Source organism: Mixophyes fleayi, chromosome 12 (assembly GCF_038048845.1).
Source record: "Mixophyes fleayi isolate aMixFle1 chromosome 12, aMixFle1.hap1, whole genome shotgun sequence".
Taxonomy (NCBI): domain Eukaryota; kingdom Metazoa; phylum Chordata; class Amphibia; order Anura; family Limnodynastidae; genus Mixophyes; species Mixophyes fleayi.
Window position 1 is genome coordinate 46,837,931 of NC_134413.1, and position 26,727 is coordinate 46,864,657.

Consider the following 26,727-nt stretch of genomic DNA (forward strand, 5'->3'; position numbering starts at 1 on the left):
ACCCCTGGCCAATCACTTGATTTTAATATCCAAATTTCTTATACTAGCCTGCAACCCTTTGTCCGTCATTCCATCCCCTTCTCCCCCCTTCTCACTTTTTTTTGCTCCCCCCCCCTAACCTTATCCTGTCTCTTCCCCCCAATTCCACTTAGTGATCACTCTATTTAAATATTGATTATATTAACTACTTTTTGATGAATTATTAATGAAATAAGTATCAACTGATCCGATAAGAGTGATACTCACTAACGTCTCTGCAGGTCCTGATCAACCACTAGGCTGACCAGGCTGCAGCCTGGGGCGCTGGGTCCCGGGAGGCGTGGCGCTGTGGGTATTTTTATTTTTTTTTAAAAAAAAAAAATCTGGGTGGGGGAGGGGGTCGCCGCGGGGGATCGCCGCGCGCGGGGGGGGGGGTGGAGGGCTCGACGATCAAAAGCATTGGTGGTCAGTGGTTAGCAACACACAGCCAATCGCCAGGCTGCCTGTTGCTGTGCAGCAGACAGGAAGCAGGGCGTCTTCACTTCCTATCTGCTGATCTGAGGAGAGGAGCGACACTGGCACAACTACAGGTAAGTGAAGGGGGGAACTGCCCTGCATATCTATAGGGAGGGGGGGGAACTGCCCTGCATATCTATAGGGAGGGGGGGGAACTGCCCTGCATATCTATAGGGAGGGGGGGGAACTGCCCTGCATATCTATAGGGAGGGGGGGGGAACTGCCCTGCATATCTGTAGGGAGGGGGGGGGAACTGCCCTGCATATCTGTAGGGAGGGGGGGGGGAACTGCCCTGCATATCTATAGGGAGATATCTATATGGAGGGGGGGGGGGACTGCCCTGCATATCTATAGGGAGGGGGGGGAAACTGCCCTGCATATCTATAGGGAGGGGGGGAACTGCCCTGCATATCTATAGGGAGGGGTGGAGGAACTGCCCTGCATATCTATAGGAAGGGGTGGGGGGGGAACTGCCCTGCATATCTATAGGGAGATATCTATAGGGAGGGGGGGGGGGGAACTGCCCTGCATATCTATAGGGAGGGGGGGGGAACTGCCCTGCATATCTATAGGGAGGGGGGGACTGCCCTGCATATCTATAGGGAGGGGGGGAACTGCCCTGCACATCTATAGGGTGGGAGGGGGGGTGCTGCCATGAAAATCTATAGGGAGGGAGAGAGGTTGATATGTATGAAGGAGGGCAGAGGAGGGGGGCTGATATATGTGACTGGGGGAGTTTTGATGTGACGGGGGGGGGGATAGCTACAGAGTGGAGGTAGGGAAAATAGCTGCAAGGGGGATGGATGCAGGGTGGGAGGTAAAGAAAATGGCTGCAGCAGGGGTTAAGGAAAATGGCTGTGGGGGGGGGGGGGGGGGGTTGTGGTTAAGGAAAATGGCTGCAGGGGGTATTTAAAAAATAGAGCAGCTTTGGGGGGCAGAATCTCATGATTTTGTGGTGGTCACATGGGTGGTCTCAGCAATCACTAGAATACTAAATATTAGTGAGATGGGGCTGGTAGAGGTTTGTATTTGATTGACAACAAATATTCAGATATTGCTTATATATGCCTGTCCAATGGGGTACTTTTAGCTGGCCATAATGGAGTGTTTTGTTTTAACTAAAGGGCCTAATCATTCAGGGTTTGCATTATAATACATTTTTGCATTTTCAAAACAGGACGCCAACTTTCCAGAAGCCAGCGAGAGGATAACAAAGTTGCAAGAGAGAAGAGCAAGAACAGGTAAGAGACAATGGCACAATCTGTCTAAATTTGAATGCTGGAGAATACACCTGAACATTCATATTCAGGAGTGTTCCTATACACATATATATTCAGTGGGTGGGGTGGGGGCGCTGCGGCCGTATTAGCCTAGGGTGGCCAGAACCCTTAATCAGGCCCTGCGTCTCTGTATTATGCTCCCTATATGCTCCCTATCCCTTCCCCTTTTTTGTGTATCCCCTCCCTTCTCCTCCACATAATATATTTCTCTGTAGCAAAAAATCTCAACAAATATAGAAATGAACTAAGAATTCAAGCTATCCATGACTGTCATTTTGTTTCATTTACATGCTGATAACAGTCCGTACGCTCCGCAAAAACAACAAATCAAACTTAAATGTTATAACCAGCAGATGGCGCTTTATTCCCACATTATAGATGCCACGCTCAATTTGCATACTATATTGAAACCTGAGTTATAAGCACCACGCTGCGCTTAAAGAACCGATAAGCAGGTATCTCTGCTTCACAGCAACCTCATAAACAGGTCGAATGCGCATGCGCTCACCACTTGGTTGTACGCGTGCGTGAACTGGCACCCTAAATGCTACGCATGCGCAGTATTACTTGCAGCGCTGCTCCAGACGCATGCGCATCTGGTCCGCTTGAAGTCTAGGAGACTCCCGCGTCAGTGTCCTGACGTTCCTTACGCAGATAGACAACGTCACTGTGGTCCCGACACTGTGCTGGGAGTCCGTGTGTCCTGCTGGCTGGAGCACACGGTCCACAGCTGAATAGAGGGAGTAGGAAGGCTCATTCAGAGGTGAGTGTCACTGTGAGCAGAGTATGTCTTTGTCAGAGAGGTAGGCAACCTGTGGCTCCTCAACCATTGAGGAACTACAAGCCCCATCGTCCCCTTCCTTACAGAGCCTCTGTTGGCACTTGTAGTTCCCCAGTACCCAGAGAGTAGCTGCTTGCCTGAGTTCAATGTATAACCTGTTGCTGCAGTTGTTCTACTTGTTCCCAGTGATGACAGTCTTGGGAGAGGCCTCCACACACAGGAAGGATATATGTGTTGGGGCAGCAGTTCTTAATGTTGTACAGAAAGCTCTCCCGTGTATTTATATGACAAGCACCCCTCTTAATGATGAAGGGGGTAAGTACCTAGCAGATTGTGAACTACAGTAATTATACGTAATCATTTAGCAGAAAGAGCTAGTAATCTCTTCCACACTGTGTGGGGGTAAGTTGGCTAGAGACACACACCCAGCTATGTCTAGTACATGTCAGCTGCCATGATAATCCTCTTAAATGGTTAAGCCGTGTCATATTGTCTCCTGTCATGTGACTACAGTATCACCTTGTTGCACCCACATGCCTTCACACAGCACCACTCCCATTGCACAATGCATGGATGACTGTAACGCACGCTAATTGTGTCAGGAGTACAGTATAGTTCTGTGCTCATCAGCACTGGTATTATATCTCCTATTAAGTTAATAATGTAGAGCATGATAAAACATCACTAAGACAATATTTGACCTTTTTGCTTATTTTGTATCCTGAAACTGCTTATAAAGACGGCTCTGAAATCAAAAGCATACATGTTCTTGTTGGGGGGCAGCTTGGTGGCTTAGTGGTTACTACTTCTACCTCACAGTGCTGGTTGGGGTCATGAGTTAGATTCCTGACCATGTCGTTATCTGTGTGGAGTTTGTATCGTCTTCCTGTGTTTGTGGGTTTCCTCCCACAATCCAAAAACATACTAGTAGGTTAATTGGCTGCTGTTAAGTTGCCCTTAGTCTCTCTCTGTGTGTGTGCATGTTAGGGAATTTAGACTGTAAGCTCCAATTGTGCAGGGACTGAAGTGAGTGAGTTCTCTGTACAGCGCTGCAGAATTAGTTGTGCTATATAAATACATGATACATGCGCTTGTTAGCTAAAGTCTCCCTGTGCATGCATTGTTGCATATATATATTTTTGTTTTCGTAAGTGCTGTATAATTATGATACTAGTTTTATTAAAAATGTGTATGTAACTTTCACATGCTCTCCGAATGTGAGGGCATTTGTGTTCTGGTGGCCTTTCGGAAGCGCTGCTTCTAGTTTTTATTTATAGACCGCACAAACATTGCAAGTATTAGTTGTTACATTTTGTGTATTTGAAAATACTGCATGTCCTGAATAGTACTATCTGCTAGTTAACCTTGGCATATTTTAAATCTCATTGTTTTTCTCATGTTTTCTAGTTGATGGCTGTAATTTAATGTCTCTTAATTTTTTCTTGGAGCCCGCAACACTAAACTATATGGGTGTGTATGTTTTGGGTAGCAGTGTTATTTGAAACTCGCTCATCAAATTACTTTTTTGCCCAACTACTGAGTCCTATGTAATAATTATATTTTTATATAATTTTATACAATGCCTAATTGATGGTTTTGTTTCTTAACAACAATGTTTATTCTTAATCGTATTTAAAAAGTTAATTGTTAATTAAAAACTTGTCCATGGGCCACAAATCTGATTTTCGAGCTTGCTATACTGAATTTGCAAGCTGCCTATTAGTATCTTACGAAGCCATTTACATATTTAATACATTCAGGAACTAATTTTCATATCTGGCCTCCTGCCAGGAAGTCTATGGTGGGGCAAATTTTGGTCAGAGATTGTGACTTGTTTGCGTTAAACAAAAAAGGTTATATACATTATCAATCCTAATGTCTCATGGGAACTCATATTTATACATTTGTGGGCCAAGTTTTTGGTTTTTTATAGATTTAGTGGTCTTTACTTCTTTTGACTGACCAGAAGAATTGGAAGATTTCTGTAGATTAACCTTTTTTTATAAATGAGGGCATTTTCAAGTTTGTTCTTCCATAGCCAGTTTACTAAACATTAGCTATTGTGTCCCAGCATCGTTTAGTTAGGACTAGTGCACACAACTGTCAGGAATCCTTCTAGACAGCCCAATTTCTGATATGCAGTGATATTCTATATATACATTCACTGCATAGCCCTATACATTAATGCACATGTAATGATTGATGGGCCATGGATGCATATGTATTTTATACAAGTGCATTAAAGTCCATCATTGATCACGATGTACAAAATGCAACACGGCATGCTATAGCCTGGTGCCCATTTGTATTTAACCTCAGAGCGTTAAAGTTTTCTTCAATCGTTTGATGCACTCGTTTTTCTGTCTGATCGTTCTAAGATGATGCACTCTTTTGGGACAGTTTGGACAATAGCACCTGTAGCTTGTTTTTCTTACCACCGTGAACTTATTGTTGATAACACTGGCAGACTTCTTGGGTTGCGTTCAAATAGGAAATATGATTACACCAAATTGTTCTTATAAACTTCATTTAGGGCTCTTGGGATACAATTTGTTTTTGTAATGTGTTCTGTTTCTTTTAAGATCTTTAGCTATAAGATCTCTCTTATATATATATATATAATATATATATATATATATATATATATATGTGTGTATTTTACAGTAGATGGCAGCTAAAGTCACATGCAGCTACTGATATTGGTCTGGTAGTGTCAACTTTTAGATGAATGATGTGAATGAATATTCGCTAAAGTAATATGTAGGTACTATATACACTGATGATGTCTAATATTAGTCTTAACATATGTACTGTAACTAATTTCCCCCCACATACCTCCTCTTTAATTAATTTTATCCTTCACCAGTCTCCACATGTTATTCATTTCCAACCACCTACTAGGTCATTTAGTTATCCTCCACAGCCTTCCCTGTAAATCATTTCTCCCCCACCCCCCCTGCCGCTTTTTGCTTCATATACAAGTGCTGGATGGAGCAGTGGGTTGTTCCTGTTCTCTCACCATGCTACTGCTCAGGGTCATTGATACACTGTGCCCCCAGTCAGTGATGCAGGATGGTTTGTGATACAGGGGCTTTAAAATTTAAATAATTGCCCTGCATTTCATTGTTTTATAGGTACATAATGTTTTAGTGCCCACTAATCGACTGCTTTTTTGGCGTTGGAATAACTGTAAGGGAATGTTTAAATTACTTTACTGCTAGAGGTGTCATTTGATAATAATCCAAGTCTGATTGGCGTAATTGACATATTTACTTCACAAGCCCTAGCTAAATTAGTTTATAGCTAACAATAGGAATGTCTGAAGGTTGGAAAATATTCAGATCACTTGTAGTATTGGAGAGTTCTACGTAAACAGTCAGTTCTCCGTAATGTTTAGAAATACACCACCTCACACTTCGATCTATAGCCTTGGTTTTGTCATTGACGTTTTAAGGCTATTTGTGGTTCCTTTCTCCAGGGCGAATAAAGGAGTTAGGGCCATATTCCAAACCCAGAAGGAAGTCTGATGGACTCTGCAGGTGACCTCTCTATCTTTACCAAAGTCTTTCTGCTTCAGACTGGGGATCTTGGTTCAGATAGTACTGTGATACAATTTTAGAAAATATTTGTTTGGTCTTAGAACTACTTTATCACAGTAAAACACTAGATATAGACGAGATTCTTCATCTTCATCATTTGAGAATTGATGACAAGTTCCAAGGCGGTACTTTTGTTCTTACTTGAGGTCCAATCTTCCTTACTGTCTGCATGAACCTAAAATATAACGGATGGGCTGCTTATCTATCTTCAGGCAGCACTGACATTGTAGATATTTGACCAAATTATTCAGGTTAAGACCGTTGTCGAGTCCTACGTTAATAAATTCCACTACAACGCCTAGTGACAAAGTATTAAAATTATTGTCCATCTGTGGTTACCATTTCTGCAAGGTCTGAAAAATCTTGTGATTTGCTTTGCAAGGAGTCATTCCTAGAAGCCACAAGGGTGGCAATGACTATTTGACGAACCTCTATCTCATCTCTTCCTCCAAGCAATGTCAGCTTCTGTATGAATGATGTGTTAGAAAACCCTGTGAGAAAAGGTGTTGTAAGGATGGTATTCTGGCAGCCAGCCTGCCATAGGAAACCACAGTATTCTTGCCCACCAAGGCATAGCCTTTGCTGTGTCTTCCAATGTTTTCTTCAGTACCCTGCACACCAATAGCATTGTTGTTGTTAATGCTGCCAACAGATGTATATGCACGGCTGTATCTGCAAGACTCCTGTGTTTAAAGACCACTCCTCTGGGTCCCTGCTGCTACCGCTATTAAGTAGCTCAGATCTTGGACAGCTTTCAACTGTTAATAGATTTTCCACTCATAATTTTATCTACTGTGGTGTCCAAAGGTGATGAACTGTTAATGCAGTACCTCCCAATTTTCTGCAAACTGTGTTCTATCAACTATCTTCATTGGTGCCCTTCTTAATTCACCTTGTAACAATATGAACATCTTATTGGATGATTTTCAGCTCTTTAAGGTTTGATGAATAAGAAGTTTCCTTCACTCCCCCTCCCAACCCTCCCCCCTTCCTTTTCCCCTGAGTTCACTGTACATTTGGTCCCTCTTCATTCTACCTAGTGTCTTTAGCCATTCACATGACTGGAGAAACCCTGGTCTAGCTGTTTCTCTCTTATTTTTATTTTTTTATTTGTTTTTCTTTCTGCTTTACAGGCATTACTCCTGGCTGGGGTGAACAGTGTTGATCTTTCTGTTAGCTATAATGAAAGAGCACCACTGTGTTTTCATCAGGTAATAATATAGCATACAGCCCTATTTCATTGCAGTCGAATGAGAGAAACTGATTTTCATGCATATTATGTCATAGGCATGTGCTCTGAAGTTTTGGTAGGGGAGCTTTAGCACAAAGCTTAAGTAACATTCTGAGTGGCATGGGGTCATTTTAAGCAATGGATTTCATCTCCACACTTTCATGCAGTCTATTGGCGTTAGAAGAAAAACTGACTTGTACCTGTGTTGGATTGCGATGGAAGTGCAGAAAATTATGCAGCCTTAATTTTTCATACCCCCACGTCCTCTTACATGCTTTGTCCTTTAGCCAAGGCGCTATAGAAAACTATCCATATGGATATAGCCAAGTAATCATGACATTAAATGTATATAATGTGACAGTATAAATGTCCCCCAATTTGTATTGTCAACGTTTTCTTTGCATTTTCACTAAAGTCAGATAAATGCATCAAGTTTGGACCGATATAGAGTTGTATGCAGTTTATATAAAAAGCGCAGACGCAAATTGTCTGAGAAGACTATTTTTCCTGTTTTTATATAGAGCTGCACGTATCTTAACACGCATGAAGCGGTGCATACGTTTAATCATGCGGTAGATGAACTTTATGGTGACTGGCGTTTTAAAAGCGTTTTCTAAAAAATTCTCATGCTCTAGACTGGTGGTAATGGGAGAGAAGGGCGAACAGGGACCACTCACACACACACACACACACACACACACACACACCACTAAGCTATGACCGTTTGGGCTGGTGACATTATAGAGGGGAAACCTGCAGTGTGGAGTTCCTGTCACAATGATGTCAGCCAGCCCTTAAGCATGACACTGAATTTCCTAGGTGAATAGAGCTGGGGGTGGGGTTTGGACCTGGAAAAACCAGACCTATGCTGGATGTCGTCCCTAGAGCTCTTCCCACACCCCTGGTGTGGGGTAATTTTTAATAGTAAACTGGAGAAAAATAAAATAAACGGCACTATAAAAATAAAGACACCAACATCTGAAAAATGCATTTTATTTAAACAAAACCCAGAAAAATCAAAGTGCTCTTTACAGGTATGCGGCACAAATGAGTGGCCAAACAGTGGCTTCACTCTGGTCATAGTGTGACACAGCCACACTGGTTAGAAAATATCCTTTTAATTTCTGTATTTTGGTAGTGCTTACCACCCTCGCCACAGTGAAGTAAATTGGTTATGACTGAAGTACATTATGTCAGTGGTTTTTCAAATCCATGTTTTGTGTAATTCTTGGAATTTAAGGTTTTCTGTATATGGGTTTTGCTCTAATTCTGAGCATTGTATCAAATATAGTATTGTCACAAACAGCACTCACCTGTCTGATGCTTATGTGACACAGGGTTAACCAAACAACAACCACCTGGTCTGTCTAAAATGAATAAATCTTTCCCTATCTATGCCACACACTAGCTTTGCGATACTAATTACCACCACCACGGTTTTTCGGACAAGAGCTGACACTCTTATTTAGGAAGCCATCGGTTCTCCCTAGCATTAATCTAGCACAATTTACTTTAATCAGAGTTCACATAAACCACAAGGTTTGCACAGTTTCCATTAGGTAGCATCTGGACCAAACTGTCGCGTGAATTCGTAAGAACACAGAGACTATAACTTATTAAGTGTAATTTAATATGGAAAATACATCCACAATGCTTAAGATAAAAAGATAATAAACGACATACAAATATAATGCAATTGTTTCTTATAAAATAAAAAGGATAAAACACAGAATTGATACCTCACTTATAATCAAGGTTCTGTTGCTGGGAGAAGCAGGAAAAATGGGACCTCTTCAATATCGAATTGACTCCCTCAGTGAACCAGGAGTTACATTTTCAGTACAGTTTTAAAACCCAGCTACAGGACCCCCCCCAGCCCCCTTTCCTGTGAGGTTAGAACCAACAGGAGGGGAGAATGCAAATTAGGGTCTTATGACTTTGCTGTTTGAATACCTTTAAGTCAAGTTTTCTTTACACCGTCTTAACTTTGCAACAGTATGGTTTACTAACATGATTTTACCTTCAAACAACAGGTCCTAAGTTTCCCTTCATCTGCATACCACACATGCCTCTTGTATGTATGATATTGGAGAAAATGATATGATCTTTTCCTGTGCCATTATTCAGCTTGAATGACAGCATTAACATACAACCCAGTCTCTGCAGTCGGCCTGTCTGGGGCCCCCCAAATATGTGTGAGATTTCCTTGTCTTGCAAGAGATCTCCTCAAAGGCCTTCACATTTGCGTCCTGCCATAAATGGTATAAGGTGCTATCCTTATCTACCAGCCCCCTCTGGGTGGTTTAACATACACAAAACCCCTTGATCTAACAGCTTCTAAGGGAACCATGTCACACTATTTCTAGGAAGTAATTCACAAACACCTTTTTGCAGATTTATGCCTAAAAATTAGCTTGCATATGACAAGTATACTAAATTAAGTTTTAAAAAAATCCACAAATCTTTACCCTCCCCGCCCCTGGTATTCACAGCCTTAATATGTGGGTTAGCAATGTTTATTGTTAAACCACTTATTGGGGCATATTCAATTGTTGGCGGAAACGCCAAAAATCTCGCGCTCTGCGCACTTTTACCGTTATTATGGTAATAGTGCGCGTAAAACCCGTTATTACGGTAGTTTTCTCGCTGGATTTCAGCTCGCAGCTCCCTGAGCCGTGAGCTGAAATCCAGCTTACTATTACCGTAATAACGGTAATAGTTTTAACGCCGCGGGGATATTCAACAATTGAATATGCCCCATTGAGGCTTATTGTTGCAGGGATTGTGTATGTATGTATGTATATATAATATACAAGTTAACCCGTGCATGATACTCATGCATTCTAGTCAAATCAAGCTACTTAAGGTGTTAAAAAGGTTCTTGTCATGCATTTGGGGCTAGGCCAGGCCTCCTCAGGGGAAGAGCATTACTTCCCGACGTAAGCGCCCTTTTTTAACGTGGTTTTGTCCACATGTTACCACCTCATCATTCTTCTTCATCACCTCATCCTTCATTTTCATCGCCACATCTATCCAGATGTCTATCCAGACACAGGGATCTCTCTCAGCGGTCCTGAGTATCACACTCCACTCCCCACTGTTACCCCCGGCAACCACCAACCACTCCCCACTGTTACCCCCGGCAACCACTCCACACTGTTACCCCCGGCAACCACTCCCCACTGTTACCCCCGGCAACCACTCCCCACTGTTACCCCCGGCAACCACTCCCCACTGTTACCCCCGGCAACCACTCCCCACTGTTACCCCCGGCAACCACTCCCCACTGTTACCCCCGGCAACCACTCCCCACTGTTACCCCCGGCAACCACTCCCCACTGTTACCCCCGGCAACCACTCCCCACTGTTACCCCCGGCAACCACTCCCCACTGTTACCCCCGGCAACCACTCCCCACTGTTACCCCCGGCAACCACTCCCCACTGTTACCCCCGGCAACCACTCCCCACTGTTACCCCCGGCAACCACCAACCACTCCCCACTGTTACCCCCGGCAACCACCCCCCACTGTTACCCCCGGCAACCACCAACCACTCCCCACTGTTACCCCGTTATCTTTATAAACACTTTTAACAATTAACAAATTAAATTAACAAATTAATACCAAATTTCAGCCCTTTCTGAGTTTTTTTTTCCCCACACACACTAAGAATTTAGTAGGTCAGTGTATAACTTCGCCCAGCAGGTGGCGCTGCAGCTTGTTTTTTTTCCACACACACACGCCACTAGGCTTTTATATAGTAGATAATTCTCTTTTTTCCTTTTTTTTTTTTTTTGTTTTTCCTTTAACATTCTTGACTTTGCAACTTTCTTGGTAAAGGGTTTCTGGATAAAAGATCCTTTGTACTCATGTCCTATAATTTCCTATCTCCCCCCTTTTTTTTTTTTTTTTTTTTTAAACCCATATGACTAAAGAATATCTCTCAGCTGTATAACAGGTAAAATTACAACATTAAACATCTGTTAGGTTCTGCTAACAATAGCATTGACAATTCTAAGGCTTATGCTATGTGTAATACAACAAATTGTCTCAAACTTGCTACATAACCTGTAAGCGATAAGTCACAATTTCTAATGGCAGCAGCTTCAGAGGCTGCTGGATGAAAGTCTGTTGTGTTTAAATCTTGTCAAAGTTTTGTTTTGTTGCATGCGTTGGATCACGTTGCACTTTAGAGAGAACATCACGTAAAGGTAATATAGTAGAGTTGATTTTAATTAATCTAGTTTTTTGAGTATTTTTGAAGAAATAATTGAAAAAAGTTATACCTCCCATGATGATTAATTTGATTGTTTTACTAATATGTATAGCAATTCAAATCCGCTGTAATAGGTCTTGTGTTGCAAGCTACTTTTTATAATTTTGTAATTTTTATAAATTCTAATATGTTTTCATTAGTAGTTTAAAGATATGAGGGGGTTGCTTAATCTTGCAATAAAAACATTGCTTTTTATATTTGTAATTGTGTTAGTAGGCTGTTTGAGTTTCTCCCCTAGTACTGTGTGTTTAAACAAGCAGTGATTAATTCCGAAGTCTACTCCCTACACTAATAAAAGACAGCTTGCCAAGCCATTGTTTATAAGACACTGTTAAGAATTTTGCTCATAAGTTGTCAAAACTTATCATTAGCATGCGTTTTGCAATCTGTTGGTTAAGTCAAACTACAACTCTTAACATTTGTTGGATCCAAAGCTAGTTCTTTTTTTCTTTTTTATTATTTTTTTTTTTTTTTGTATTTTAAAGCTAATTCTTTTAATATTATTAATGGTGATTCTTTGTGAATACATGTGCAGGGCAGCCCGGTGGCTTAATGGTTAGCACTTCTGCCTCACAGCAGAAGTCATGAGTTTGATTCCTGACCATGTTCTTATCTATGAGGAGTTTGTATGTTCTCCCCGTGTTTGTGTGAGTTTCCTCCGGGTGCTGTGGTTTCCACCCACACTCCAAAAACATACTAGTAGGTTAATTGGCTGCTATTAATTTGACCCTAGTCCAGTGTTGGCTAACCTGTGACACTCCAGATGTTGTGAAACTACAAGCCCCAGCATGCTTTGCCAATATATAGCAGCTTATTGCTGGAAGGGTATGCTGGGACTTGTAGTTTCACAACACCTGGAGTGTCACAGGTTAGCCAACACTGGCCTAGTCTGTGTGTGTGTAGGGAATTTAGACTAAGCTCCAGTGGCGGCAGGGACTGATGTGAGTGAGTTCTCTACAACGCTCCAGCGCTGCGGAATTAGTGGCGCTATATAAATAGCTGATGATGTACAGCACGAGCTAGTAGTTTACCATGTAAGCTCCACATTTGGGTCCAGTAAAAAACTAATTTTGGACCATTCTGCTAGAAGCACCTGCATGCTATAATGATGTCCATTCAGCAAGTATTTAAAAACAAGCTAGCTGTGGACGTGTATAACTTCACCCAGTAAATCTGTTATTTTGGTCTAGAGCAGACCATTTATGCCTTAATGAACTAGGTCAGTGGATTCCAAACTTTTTCAGTTCAAGGCACCCATAGTGCCTCCATAATTTTTTCAAGGCACCCCTAAGCCAAAATAATTACCAAGTAGTCCCCCGCCTTGCTTACCACTGCCCCTGGCCGAGGCACCCTTGTGAGATCGCCGCGGCAAACCCAGGGAGCCTAGGCATGCAGTTTGGGAACCACTGAACTAGGTAACTGTATACTGGCTCTCAAAGATAAACTTATGGATTTAAAGAACAGCTCTTGGAGGGCGTTTCTGAGGCTCTGGAGTTAGGAAGCTGGTGTCTTCGAGTGCGAATCTGATCTAAATGAATATATAGCGGGCTGTTCTCTGTCTTAAGAGAGCCTTGCACTATTGACCAAAGAAGCAATGTCTTGAGATACCAGCACATCCACATGAGACTACAAGTCAGCAACCACCCAAAGAAACGAAGAGGGACCATCTGAAGGGGTTGGTGAGGAGAGAATCAAATGGCCACATTTATCTCCCCTAGACATAGTGGGCAGAAATCTTTTTAAGTGCTTGATACAAAATTCCTTGTTCAAATAGGTGGGGAAAAAACACAAACACATGCTAAAATAAATAAATGTTTCTTAACCCTCAGCATTTTGGCAAGAATTAAAAAAAAAAAACAAAGAAAAAAACTGCTAGGATGGCCAAAAGACCAGAGCAAAATAAATATGTAATCGCCTTCATGGACACTGAAGGAGCAAGTTACAGTGGGTTTTCTGGCATCTTCTCCTTGTGTCTCATCACCCCCTCCCTTTAACATGTAAGCTCTTATGGGCAGGGTCATCTCGTTCGTTCCAGGGCTAAAATTCCACGCCCATCAATATCCAAAATGTTTAGACTAAAGTGTCAACTATAGCTGGCGCTGGTTGCTCTGGCAGCTCAGCCACTGGTGGTGAGGATATGGGACAAATTGAACATTACCAGATTTATGGTTGGGGATAGAAGTTGTAAAACAAGCGCTTTCTCAGAGGATCTCCTCCTGTTCTTGCAACTTGCTAGCTGTGGTAAAGGTCATTAGAGTTGAGTGTAAACACTGAGAAGTCGAGAAATAATGCACTGTGTCTCTACTGCGCAGTATTGCATGCTCCAAGATCATTATACCCAGTGCTTGAATAAACTTGCAGTTCACACACTTTTTGACATGTGGTGTCTATTAACCCTGCTTAGTTCACCTGCAATAAATGTGAGCAAATAGAGCATGCAGTTTCCAAATAGCAGTACCATTCCTAGCTACAAGTAGGGGAAAAAATTGGTTCCAGAAGCATGATTAAAAATATTAAATAGTGGGGCGTGGCTTAGCAACCATACTGGATGGTCACTTGTTTGAGCAGCTTTCCCTCTGCCAGCAACTTAACCAGATTTTTTTCAGGGCCATCTTGCTTAGAAATAACAGCTACAGAGTGAAAGAATCGAGGTGCCTGCTGCCTTCACGTTGGGGGGGGGCTTTAACTGCTCTGGAGCCGCTAGTAAACCTGGATGAAGTGACCCTCCTGTGCTTCCTCCGCTCTGCTGGGAGCTTGTGGTCCTGGGCCCTGAGACCCCTGGAGTGGTAGTCATCGGCCTACATTATATTACTGGCGGCGAGCTAAATAGGGCTGCATTAAGCGCAGCGGTCCCCCTATATCTGGCTCCACCCTTGAACGGCCGCATAGTTAATTGCCCCCTAAAGAGCAGCGTTGCCTATGTTGGTGATCCATCACGACTCTTCTGTGAAGCGATTTGAAGCAATCCCGAAGAAAGTAGACGCCGACGAGACTGGATGTCGTCGCCGACATAGGCAACGCTGTTAACGCTGCTCTTAAGGGGGTAATGTAACGAAGCGGCCATTTACAATGTACTTTACAATAGGTTGTACTTGCTGAGTTTGAGTCATCATCTGCCAAAATTTAGAAGTCTAGGTTCCGCACTCATAAGTTACAGCTGTTTTTGATGTTACAATTTTTCAAGTTTCCATGCTGTTATGGTTTCTCGATTTTGTTACTTGTTTTTTGTGTCATTTCTTTTCTAAGTATGGCACCAAAAGTTTTGGTGCATAGTTACAAATGTGTTATTAACCTGTTGGTCTTTATATGGCCATGCTAAATACTTTATCTTATATTCCGTGATTAGAAGGTTCTGGGTTGGAGCGCCTGAGGCCCGGATGCACGTCCCCCATATTGTTACCTATTTTCTGCCACTTTTTTCTTTCTCCTCTACTTAGTGGCAAACGTAATAGTTCCCCTATAGGTACTACTTTAGTTTTTTCTGTTTGTGTTTTCCCCCCTCCTTTTGTGTCCTCCCTCTTGTTTCTTGTCTTGTCAGAGACTGTTTGGAGACGGAAGCCGCCGAGACTGGAATCCTGGGTAAACTGCCCTAATCATTTGAATAATCCTAGATAATGCTTACTTTTTTCTCCATTAACACAGGTTATAGACCGATGGAATCGCCCCCAAACACAGCGCTCACACCCCCAGACACTTCAGGTTTTGCCACCACCTATTGAGTGCGGACCCCAATATACTGTCCCACACTGGCACACAAGCTTCTAGTTCCACAGACTAGCAAGAACCACACCAGCACACACAGGGTTAATCAAATGTATCAACAAATCACACGCTGGCATTCCAAGGGTTAACTTGGTCGAGCAATCTGCCTCTTCTAAACAGGCTAATGGATTTATTAGAGTATCAAGGACGCAACTTATTAAATTATAGATTTAATATACAAAAATACAGGGCATACAGATAAAAAAAAAAGAATAACAATTAATATATGGACATAACAAGCAAAGTAGTTTAAAATAAAAAGGGTTACATTCAGATTTGCACTTACATGAATTGCTTTCTGGCCAAGGGAGGTTTGGCTTGGAAGAAGATGGACAGCTTATGAATGTGAATTGATTTCCCAAAAATTCTGACGGCAGCATGGTGGCTAAGTTGTTAGCACTTCTGCCTTATAGCACTGGGGTCATGAGTTCAATTCCTGACCATGGCCTTCTCTTTGAGGAGTTTGTATGTTCTCCCCATGTTTGCGTGGGTTTCCTCCGGGTGCTCCGGTTTCCTCCCACACTCCAAAAACATACTGGTAGGTTAATTGGCTGCTAACAAATTAACCCTAGTGTGTGTGTTAGGGAATTTAGACTGTAAGCCCCAATGGGTCAGGGACTGATGTGAGTGACTTCTCTGTACAGCGCTGCGGAATTAGTGGCGCTATATAAATAAATGATGATGATGTTTGAATTCCCCTAATAAAAGGAGGATTGCTGTTAAAAGTTTTGCAGCTCAGGGTGCAGTTATTGTAGCCATTCAGGAGACCCACTTTTCAAGCCACTCTCCACCACAATTCCACAACTTATCCTACTTGCTATGTTGCTTCAGGACCATTGAAGAGGAATAGGGTAGCTATATTGATCGGTCTTAAATGTCCCTTCAAATTGGAGATACAGATTTCCGACAAATATGTTAGATACTTAATTCTAGTTGGGAAAATTGGTCGACAATTACCCTGGTTACCCTGTATGCCCCAAATTCCCGGCAGCTTCCATTTCTCAGGAAGCTTTGCCAGGCTGTCCATAAAGTTAAGCGTAGAATGTTACTATGTATGGGTGACTACAATGTAGCCCCATACCTGAAGTTAGATCTTTCATCTAGTCTCCCCAAACAGTCTGTCTTCGTTTAATGCTGTTTCTCTAGCGTTTTTCTCAAGTGTTGGCAGAATGATTTGTGTGGTGGGTGTACCATTCTGGAAAAAGATTACATGTACTTTTCACATGTGCATAATTCATATTCAAGAATTGATATGGTCCTATCTGATGGTCCCTTCAACATATAAAGAAAATTGAGATCCTTCCCATTACGTGGTCGGATCATGCCCCCCTGATGTGGCATTTGGAATCCATTGCTGAAGGCCGCCGGCTGAGACCCCGGAGGATGGCAGAACATATATTGGTCGATATGGAGGGTAGTCGGGTAATGAGATGCTTTAGACTCCTACTTGGAGACTAATAAACCAAACCAGAGTATACACCCACTGGTGCACCCTTAAAGCCATTATGAGAGGTGCAATACAGGCTGCAGTGACTCCCCTTAGATTGTACGCTCCCTTGAGCAGGGCCATCTCTCCTCCTGTTTCCTTCACTTCTAACTCTGCTCTCCAGCTACCTTTCCCCCCACCCCTCTGGGGGTCTCCCCGTCATCCGTGCCCTTCCTCTTGGGCTCCAGCGCTTGCTGGTCTTCCCTCCCCCTCTCTCTAGCTGTGCTTTGAGCTTACAGAGTTACTGTGTTTATTGTACCGTGCTGTCCCACCTTGTATTGTACTTGTTTGTCCCTGTACGGCGCTACGGACACTTTGTGGCGCCCTATAAATAAAAATTAATAATAATAATAATAATTAGGAAAACACAGGCAGAGGTATTGACCTCTTATGAGTCACATTTAGCATCTCTAGAAGTTCTCCACAAGCATAGCCCCCAGGACACTAGAGAGAGGTTAAGGCTGATTTGGTGAACCTGCATAGGAAAATTAATGAAATCTCATTGTTACAAATTAACAATGCTATAGCTAAGCTAAATCAGAGATTTTACACTTTAGGTAATAGCGTTTGCAAATTGCTGGCTCGCAAAGTACGCGGGAAGAACGCCATTAACTGGATCAAATCTATATGTAATCCACAGGACACCCACATTTCTAACCCCCTCTCTATAGTGAGCAAGTTTGCTTCTTATTATGAAGATCTATATAATCTAAAGAAAGATGTAACTCTGACCCAACCCTTCACTGAGTCAATTAATAACTTTCTAGCCTCCGTCTCGCTCCCATCTTTATCTCCTAAGGATACCGGGGCTTTGTGTTCGGACTGGACGGAGGAAAAGGTTAAAGTCGCTATGAAGCGCAGGGCCCAGATGGCTTCACCCTAGACTTTTATTCCTCCTTCCAGCCCAAGCTAACCCCAGTTCTTATCAAATTGTTTAACTCTGCCACTAAAGATACATTTATTTCGGCAGAAATACTTGAGGCGCAAATAGTCACCATCCCAAAACCTGGAAAGGATTCCTCACATTGTCACAAATATCAGCCTTACAGCGCTTCTCAATTTAGATATTAAAATATTTGCTAGATTGATTGCAAATCGGCTAAATCCTATCCTATCGCAGTTAATCCACTTAGTCCAGATGGGTTTTGTACCTGGGAGACAGGCCCGAGATAATACAAGGAGAGTTCAGAACATTTTAGAGAGCCATTCAGCTAGCTCAGTCCCCCCTACTCTTATTGTCATTGGAAGCAGAGAAAGCGTTTGACAGAATCCACTGGGAATATGTGGCTTCTGTCCTTGCCAGGGTCCTCGGCAATCGATTTATCTCCTCTGCTTTGCCGATTACTAACGGCACCAGACAAGGGTGCCCTCTCTCCCCTCTGATCTTCGCTTTGGCTATCGAACCCCTGGCTGCTAAGATCAGACTGGCTGAAGATATGGAGGGCACCGTCATTGGTAATTATCACCACAAGATTTGTCTTTTTGCTGTTGATGTACTCACGAATCCTGAGTCCTCTATACCTGCTGTATCTCGAATCCTGCAAGAATACTCAGAGGTATCCTATTATAAGCTAAATACTGCCGTTTTGGGGGTGGCCCTCACACAGGATGCTCTGAAGTCTCTAAAATCGCTCTATAAATGTCAGTGGTGGTCCCTCCACATGACCTACCTAGGCATACATATATACCAATGGACCCTAATCTAGTTATCGAGTGTAATTACTAGCCACTGTTGGGACAGTTTGATAAGCTTACAAAGTCATGGGCAAATTTTGAGATATCTTGGATGGGTAGAGTGGCAGCACTAAAGTGGCAGCTGCTTTCGAAGATTCTGCTTCGATTCATCCCCCTATATAGTTCCTATATCTCTCCTCAAGAAGTTTTACACAATTGTGTTTAACTTTATCTGGAATAATAGGAGGCCTAGGCACTCTAGAGAACGAATGTTTAGATCTAGAGTAAGAGGCGGCTTATCCACTCCTAAATTATAAACCTACCAACAGGCTGCTATTTTGGATCAGCTTAGAGATTGGCAGGCTTCCCCTTCATCAAAGAAATCCTTGGGTAGACATTGAACAACATAGTTCCTCTCCATTCCCACTAGCAGACCTCTTATGGCTGGACAAACCTAGTAGACCAAATCCAGTATCTACACTTAGAAGGGTCAGAGACTCGCTTAAAGCTTGGGACAAGATGTTGACCCCATTACCGGGCTACCGCCTCCCCTCCTCTAGTCTCTCTACAATTGCACGTTCACAACTGATTCCAGATCTCCGCCTCGACCTATGGTACAGGCAGGGTGCTAGGCGAGTGCAGGACCTTTTGGAAGGAGGGTCCCCCCCTCCTTCTCTCAACTACAAGCCAAGTATGGCATCCCTGCCCGTGATTTCTATAAATATCTTCAGGCACTGGATACAAACGCGTCCTTCACATCCACCGTTGTTGAGGCCGATCCCTCCTGGTATCCAGCTGTCCCTTTCTCCTGTTTCCCATGCAGGTGGCATCTATTCATGGTAGCGGCTACTTTTAACTCCTATCGATAATCGTGATTTACCGATTCAAACTATCTGGGAATCTGAGTTAGATATTACTATTTCAGCAGATGTCTGGGAGAAAGTCTTCCAAAACATATAGAAGATCTCAAAGTGTATTAACCAGTCGACTCCTCCCCCGACTCCCCCCCCCCCCCCCCCCACACACACACACATTCAATCCCTTGCCCAATCCTATCGCTGGCAACTGAAAAACATTGCATCAGGTCCTTCCTCTCTCACCAAAACTATCATCCATGCACTCATCTCCCTTCTTGATTACTGTAACCTTCTTACTGGCCTCCCACCTTGCCCCCCTTTGTTTTATACTTGATGCGGGTGCAAGACTTATCTAACCTTTCTCACCACTCTTCCTTTGCCTCCCCTCTCTGCCTTTGCCTTACACTGGCTCCTCTTCTCCTTCAGAATCCTGTTCCAACTCCTCACCATCACCTACAAAGCTTTCTTCCACTCAACAGCCCCTATATCTCTAACCTCCTCTACATTCACACTCCCTCTCGCTCCCTGCACTCAGCCAATGACCGTTGCCTCTCCACTCTGATCACCTCATCCCTCTCCACAATTCAAGATTTTTCTTGTGCTGCCCCCCTTCACTGGAACTACCTCACTCGCTCCATCCATCTGTCCCCTAATTTGTGCTCCTTCAAAGGGGCTATTAAAACTTGCCTGTTCCTTAAAGCCTATCGGCCATCCACCTAACCCCGTCTCTATATTCTCCGCTCGCTCTTATCTCCTGTCTCCTCCCGCCCCCTTTGTTCTCTCTTCCTGTGCTCTCCCCTTTACTGACTCCCTTTTGTACCTGATGTCTGTTTTACCCTTCCTTAGGATGTAAGCTCTTATGAGCAGGGCCCTCTTCCCTTCTTGGTATTATTTGTTTATACTGTATTGTTTCACCCTGTATTGACTACTGATTTGTATGACGCTGCGGAATTCTTGTGGCGCCTAATAAATGATGATAACTCTAGTTTCAGCTGTTAATATCTTTGGCTGGCCTGTATATACTGAAACTTATATGACAATGCCCTGACTATGTAAAGGAAGTAAAAATAATTCTCTTACTTACAGGCAAGTTAATATATCCGTCTAAATCAGTGACTTGGAAAGTGAGATGAGTTTTCCTAGAAATATGGCAATGTGTAGTGGGAATGAAAAAAAACAGAACTCCAGAAAACGTGTATGTTACAGCGTACTACATCTATTTTGTGAATTTAGTTCTGTTCTACTTCTTCTGAATATGAAAGACTGCTCATGTAATTTTTTTGTGCTGTTTGTGGGACTTTTTTAGCACAGGAGACTGACTTTTGTGTAAACTTTCTTAAACAACTAATGTTAAGTGTAATTAAACTTTAAAGTAATTGCTCTTGTATGGAATTTGTCCATACTATCGTAACTTGTAATAAAAATTAAATTTTCACTGTTGAAACATTAGTGAAGATGTGTATTTCAAGCATACTGCTCTAGTGTTTGCAATGTATGCTTCTAATAAGTGTCCTATTGCTTTTCTGGCTTGTGAAGTGAACCATTTCTAACTCATGATTTTAACAGATACGTGGAAGATGTTCTAGTCTGTATCAAGGCAAGCATACCTTTTTAACTTATGTGAATTTAATTAAATATTAATATCATTGAACCCTGTATTAAAACAATCTGTGCATGTAGACATTGTAATAAGATAGATGGAAATGGACTATGGGTGAATTGGACGCTCTCTGTGGTTGGTAAATTGTTTTCATCTCTCGTATCGTCTCCTGTGCAAATAAGTTAAGTTCAATGTAAAACTTAACAAACCCTATGTTTCTATTACCACTGGTCAGAGTCACTTTCTTTCGATTAACTAATTGTGTAAAGTTCACCAGACAGTAGCAGTCACATGTCGTCTGTCTAGTGTTTTTGGCAGAGAGGTACACTAACAGCGGTCATCTGCTAACTGCTGTTTTTGGCATACCTGTACATCAGGTTATATGGGCAGCACGGTGGCTCAGTGGTTAGCACTTCTGCCTCACAGCACTGGGGTCATGAGTTCAATTCCCAAACATAGCCTTATCTGTTTGGAGTTTGTATGTTCTCCTCCTGTTTGCTTGGGTTTCCTCCCACACTCCAAAAATATACTAGTAGGTTAATTGGCTGCTATTAAAATTGACCACAGTGTCTGTCTGTTTCTGGGAATTTAGACTGTAAGCTCCATTGGGACAGGGACTGATGTGAGTGAGTTCTCTGTACAGCGCTGCGGAATTAGTGGCGCTATATAAATAGATGATAAATATTTTGATACATTTTTTCTCAGCATACCAATTGTTTTGGGGAGTCGCCTATTGGACTATTATTGCGATATCTGCACCACCCTGCATTATCAAGTTAGCAATGGGAAGAATGGTGAAAATGTCTTGTTAGGGTCTTTTTCTGCTGCTTTGCTGCCATTCTTTTTACAAGAAAGCTTACATATGTTTGTTTTTATTCTTTATCATTTCCTGTTAAATCAAAGTTATTCTCACTTTATTTTAAGAAATAGATTTTATGCAAAGAATGCTAATGCACTGGTATGAGAGCACCTTTTATTTACATGGTCTCTGTACTCCTTCCCAGGCTTGCCCAGTAGTTACTATAGGAACTAATGGTCCTGACCTAAGGAATGCTTGTGGAATGCTAATCTCTTTTGTAAGAAGGAGAACTCCCAGCTGGCTGTATGTGTGTCATGCAGAAGCAGGGATTCCAGAAAGGGAAATGGAAGGTTTGCTTGAGTAATTTGTAAGTGTACTGTATTTCTAAACTAAAAAATCCCTTTAGACTACACACTTGTCAATAACATGCATGAAAACGAAACTATAGTCTTTTCATGGAAACGTTATGGGGTATTCAATTGTCCTCGGGTTTGAGCGCAGAAAAACTAATACCATTAATCCGGTAATCTCTTGCTGGATTTCAGCTCGCAGCTCCGTGAGCTGCGAGCTAAAATCCAGCGAGTAAATTACCGTATTAACGTTTTTTCCGCGCAGGACTACCGTAATAACGGTAATCCTGCGCGGACCGCGGGATTGCCGAAAATCCCGCGGACAATTGAATATGCCCCTGTTGTGTCACTGGTTGCACAGTGCAACTTATGTTGGCATTTTTACGATAAATATGTAATTGAAACTGTTTTTTATGTCTTCCTAAGTTTGATGTTTGTATTTATTGTACATACAAGTGCGATGACTTTGCTTTTTCCTTCTATCAACAACTCTAAAGTGCCCAGATCAGTCACCAAAAATAAGATCTGGTATTTTTAGTTTAAGGGTAATTGTATATGTGTACATGAACTGACATCTTATTGAGTGACCTTTGATAAGACTGTTTGAGCCAATACAGTATGCATGGGCTCTCGTGTGCACAATCTTGCTTATTTTAGTCTTTTAGCTCGCTCAAATGGTGCCTTTAAAATTAGTGATATTCCTTTGAAAGCTATATGAATATGCCTGCTTACCAACAGCAAAGCCACTTTGGGCTCACTGAAGATTGCTGAAGGTCTGTTCCATAACACTCCTCTGTAATAATTTGAATCACCCTTCTTGCACGTATACTTGGTGTGTTATGCAATATCACATATTTAGCTGTGAGCCAAGAGGATTGTGGGGTGTGGTGATAAATATTTTTATTGGATCAGTTAACTGATCAAGCACCGTTTAAAAAAAGCTTCTAAATGTATCCTGTAAAGGTTCTTGACGTACATTGAAAGCTTTGGTGTTTGTATTTAAAACTATTTTATACTCTTGTAAAAGACGGACTTGCTGAAATAGATGAGCTATCCCTTTTTTTTTTTTTTTTAATTCTTTAAGAAATTCCATTAGCTTTCACACAGGTTCCAAGTAGATTAGCAAATCCTGTATATAAATTACCAGTGTATATACACTTTAGCTATGGCCATTGGTAGCCATATAAAAAGCAATGTGAAAACTGGAGTTTGCTTTGAGGATATGAAAAGGTTAAAATTAGTGTTTATTAAAATATAGACATGCATGATTATGTCAAACTTTGCCACCAGTGCGCTGTGTTCCTAAGTACTTGATATACATGCAGGTCTATAGCCAATTTCACATATGTAGCTTTTAACTGATGTTGTACCTCAAGAAGCAGGTAATGGAATGAGATATGCAGCTCATTGGCGTAATAACTAGCATCAATGACAAGATGGACAAAATACATAATTTTAACAGGGTGCTTACAAGAAGGATAAACAGGCACTGGAAATAAGGTTTACAATGTAAATATAGGAGACCTATAGAGTCAAATGGAGGAGGATGAAGTGCAGAGTGGGAGGAAAATAAATGGTATGTGTATTCCAATATTTCAATGTCATGTCTTAACATTATTTAAAATAGTTTATTTTTGGTAGACATTGAGCATCACATAACATTTGCCGAATTTCCAATGTGTTGCTCAGTTTTGTATAAATAATGCATAGCTGCCTTCTTAAGGTCTATTTACATTGTCCACATTCAGTTTGTGGGACTGCTCATCCATAAACATAAGTCTGCACAATGTCAGGCTCTCTGTCAGGCCGCAGAGCGGAGCAACAGGATTCTTCACGTTCTTCACACATTCCACTTTTTTTTCACAATAGCCTGATTAGCTTATTTGTAGTACCCCTTCTGAATGGCACTGTGTGTCATCATATCTGAATAAAGACTTGAGCCACATTTCAGGAGTTTATACAGTGGCTATAATGTATTTAACCCTTTTGCATTTTCACATTTTATTTTCTTGAATCGTAATCAAAATCGTAATTTTCACAATAAATATGTAATTGAAACTTTTTTGTTTTTTATGTCTTCCTATAGCTGGGTACACACTACACTGATTATCGGGCCAATCGGACGATATACGACTGATTGGCCAGATATCTGTGAGTGTGTATACTTACCCGATGGTCCAAAGTCGTCCCAAAGTGCCGATCATCGCTTCATCTGGTTGGTCGTACTGATTAGATTTTTGTCGATTAGCAGCTAGTTAACTGTCAGCAGCTGCTGACAGTTCAATGTAATTCTGCACTATCTGCATCCCGAGTGAAGGAGAACAGAGACAGCGAGCAGGCACACGGTCAGTGTTACAGATGGTGAGAAATGCCAGCCGTTTCATTCATTCATTCTGCTGCAGCACAAGGGGACAGGAGCAATTTAAAAAATAAATAAATAAAAAATTGGCCCCTCCCCCAACTCGTTGCCGCGAGTCGGGGGAGGGGCCGAATTTAATTTTTTTTTTAAATTGCTCCTGTCCCCCTCCAGCTGGGCCCACCGAGAGCCGCTAGGCCCTAGGCAGGTGCCTAGGTTGCCTAGCGGTAAATCCGGCCCTGAGTGTGTACCCAGCTTAAGTTTGATGTTTGTATTTATTGTACATACAAGTGCGATGACCAAAACAAACTGTTATCCAATTAGATTCTCAGACATGTCTGTGGTAGGAAGTTGGCTGCTACTGTCCTGCATGTGTAGTTATCTTCCAACTGCACTAAGATGCTCCAGTGAAGCTGTAAGATTTCCATTTGCTCAGCCCATGCACTTAACGTATACCTCTTGTTCAATTTGGCTACCTACAATTGCTACTTGTAGCCAGCATAACAGCTATAATATTGCTGTTATTTTATTTTGTAAGGCACTGTAGTGCCATACAATAGGGGAAACAGGACATACATAAAATAGGGACATACAAGGTAGAAAAAAAATACATGCAGACATGAAAACAAAGGGTTGGGAGGACCCTGCTCATGAGAGAGATGATCTAGGATTCTACAATTTTTAAGGGAACAGTATTCCTGCAAATAATTAAGAACTCTATTCCCTTTTACTGTTTGTGAGTAAGATTTTCCTTTTGTCTAAATAGATGACTGAATTCTAGGTTAGAAATATAAAAAAAAAAAATGATTTAACATTTGTAGAAATAATGCATGTATTTTTTTTTTCCTGAATTACAATGAAAAATTAAGAACATGATGCTTTTAATATGTGGATTTTTTGTAACTATTTTGTTAGCTGGCTAGTCTATCAGCATTCATCTTTTCGTTTAAAATTTGCTTTCTAAAGTTGCTGTCTTTTTACTTCTAAGGCAATTGAATGGGCTGAAATATAAGCATCATACTAAACGGATTTATACAATAGAGGTGACATCTCCAGTTTCAGACAAGGGGCCTGATTCATTAAGGAGAGTAAAGAAAAAAAAAAAAAAAAGAGTAACTTTGCACTTTGTCAAAACCATGTTGCATTGGAGGGGAGGTACATTTAAAATGTGGGGACAGACTTATAGTTGGGGTAGAGCATGTCCTAGCTCAGTGTTGGCTAACCTGTGACACTCCAGGTGTTGTGAAACTACAAGTCCCAGCATGCTTTGCCAATATATAGCAGCTTATTGCTGGGAGGGTATGCTGGGAGTTGTAGTTTCACAACACCTGGAGTGTCACAGGTTAGCCAACACGGTCCTAGATCAACTCTATATTTCAGTGCAGCATTAAAGCTATCAAGTATTTGTGTGCTATATGAAAAATCGGCCAATATTTAACTTATGTGCAAAATAATAAACTAATTTGCACCCCTTGCATTATAACATGGATTTGTCCAGGAGAAAACCTACTCATTTTTTCCCCATTACTTTCCTTAATGAATCAGGCCCAATGAGTCTAACAATGCTTTGGGCGATTAGCTGCCTGTTTTTAAGCCTATTACACAGCAAGTGTGGGTTGTACACTGACTGTTCTTTAAAGCCACTTGGCTTTTAGGCACATAGTCAAATGTTAAACAAAATGGTTCCAAATGTTCTTGGCATAGAGGGAATATTATGTGAACTGCTCAAGAAAGTATGTTAATATATACTTGCCATTGCAAAGTGAATGAACAAAAGAGGAATCTAAATGAAATCCGTATTTGGTGTGACCACCCTTTGCCTTCAGTAGATACAGAGTAAGCAAGTTATTCTGTGCTGTATATAACCCAAAAGAGAACAAGAAGAAACTAAAGAATACTTAAATTCAAGGTTTTTGACACAATGAATCTTCTCAAATCCTCAGATGGTTATGTACATGAAAAAGAAATATATAGGAGAATAGTGTGACACTGTTTATAACAATATGAATTCTTTATAAATATAAATCCATAAAATTGAGTATATTTCTTCTAATCATGCTTTCACCAAAAAACCACTAGTATTGGTGCACATAAGTAATGTGTGAGTCACCACTACCCAGGTTCAGCGCCCCCTAAGAGTCCCTACTCACAGGACACTTTCAGATTTTCATATAGATCCAT

General features: G+C 41.6%; 1 protein-coding gene across 1 annotated transcript in view; it reads left to right on the forward strand.

Moving 5' to 3' along the window:
* The first annotated feature begins 2,389 nt into the window (after positions 1 to 2,389).
* PALS1 (protein associated with LIN7 1, MAGUK p55 family member) overlaps positions 2,390 to 26,727 on the forward strand; it is an 85,994-nt gene continuing 61,656 nt past the window's right edge. The window contains exon 1 of the mRNA XM_075192486.1: positions 2,390 to 2,538. The gene's annotated coding sequence lies outside the window, so the exon portion shown is untranslated. The remainder of the gene's footprint in view (positions 2,539 to 26,727) is intronic.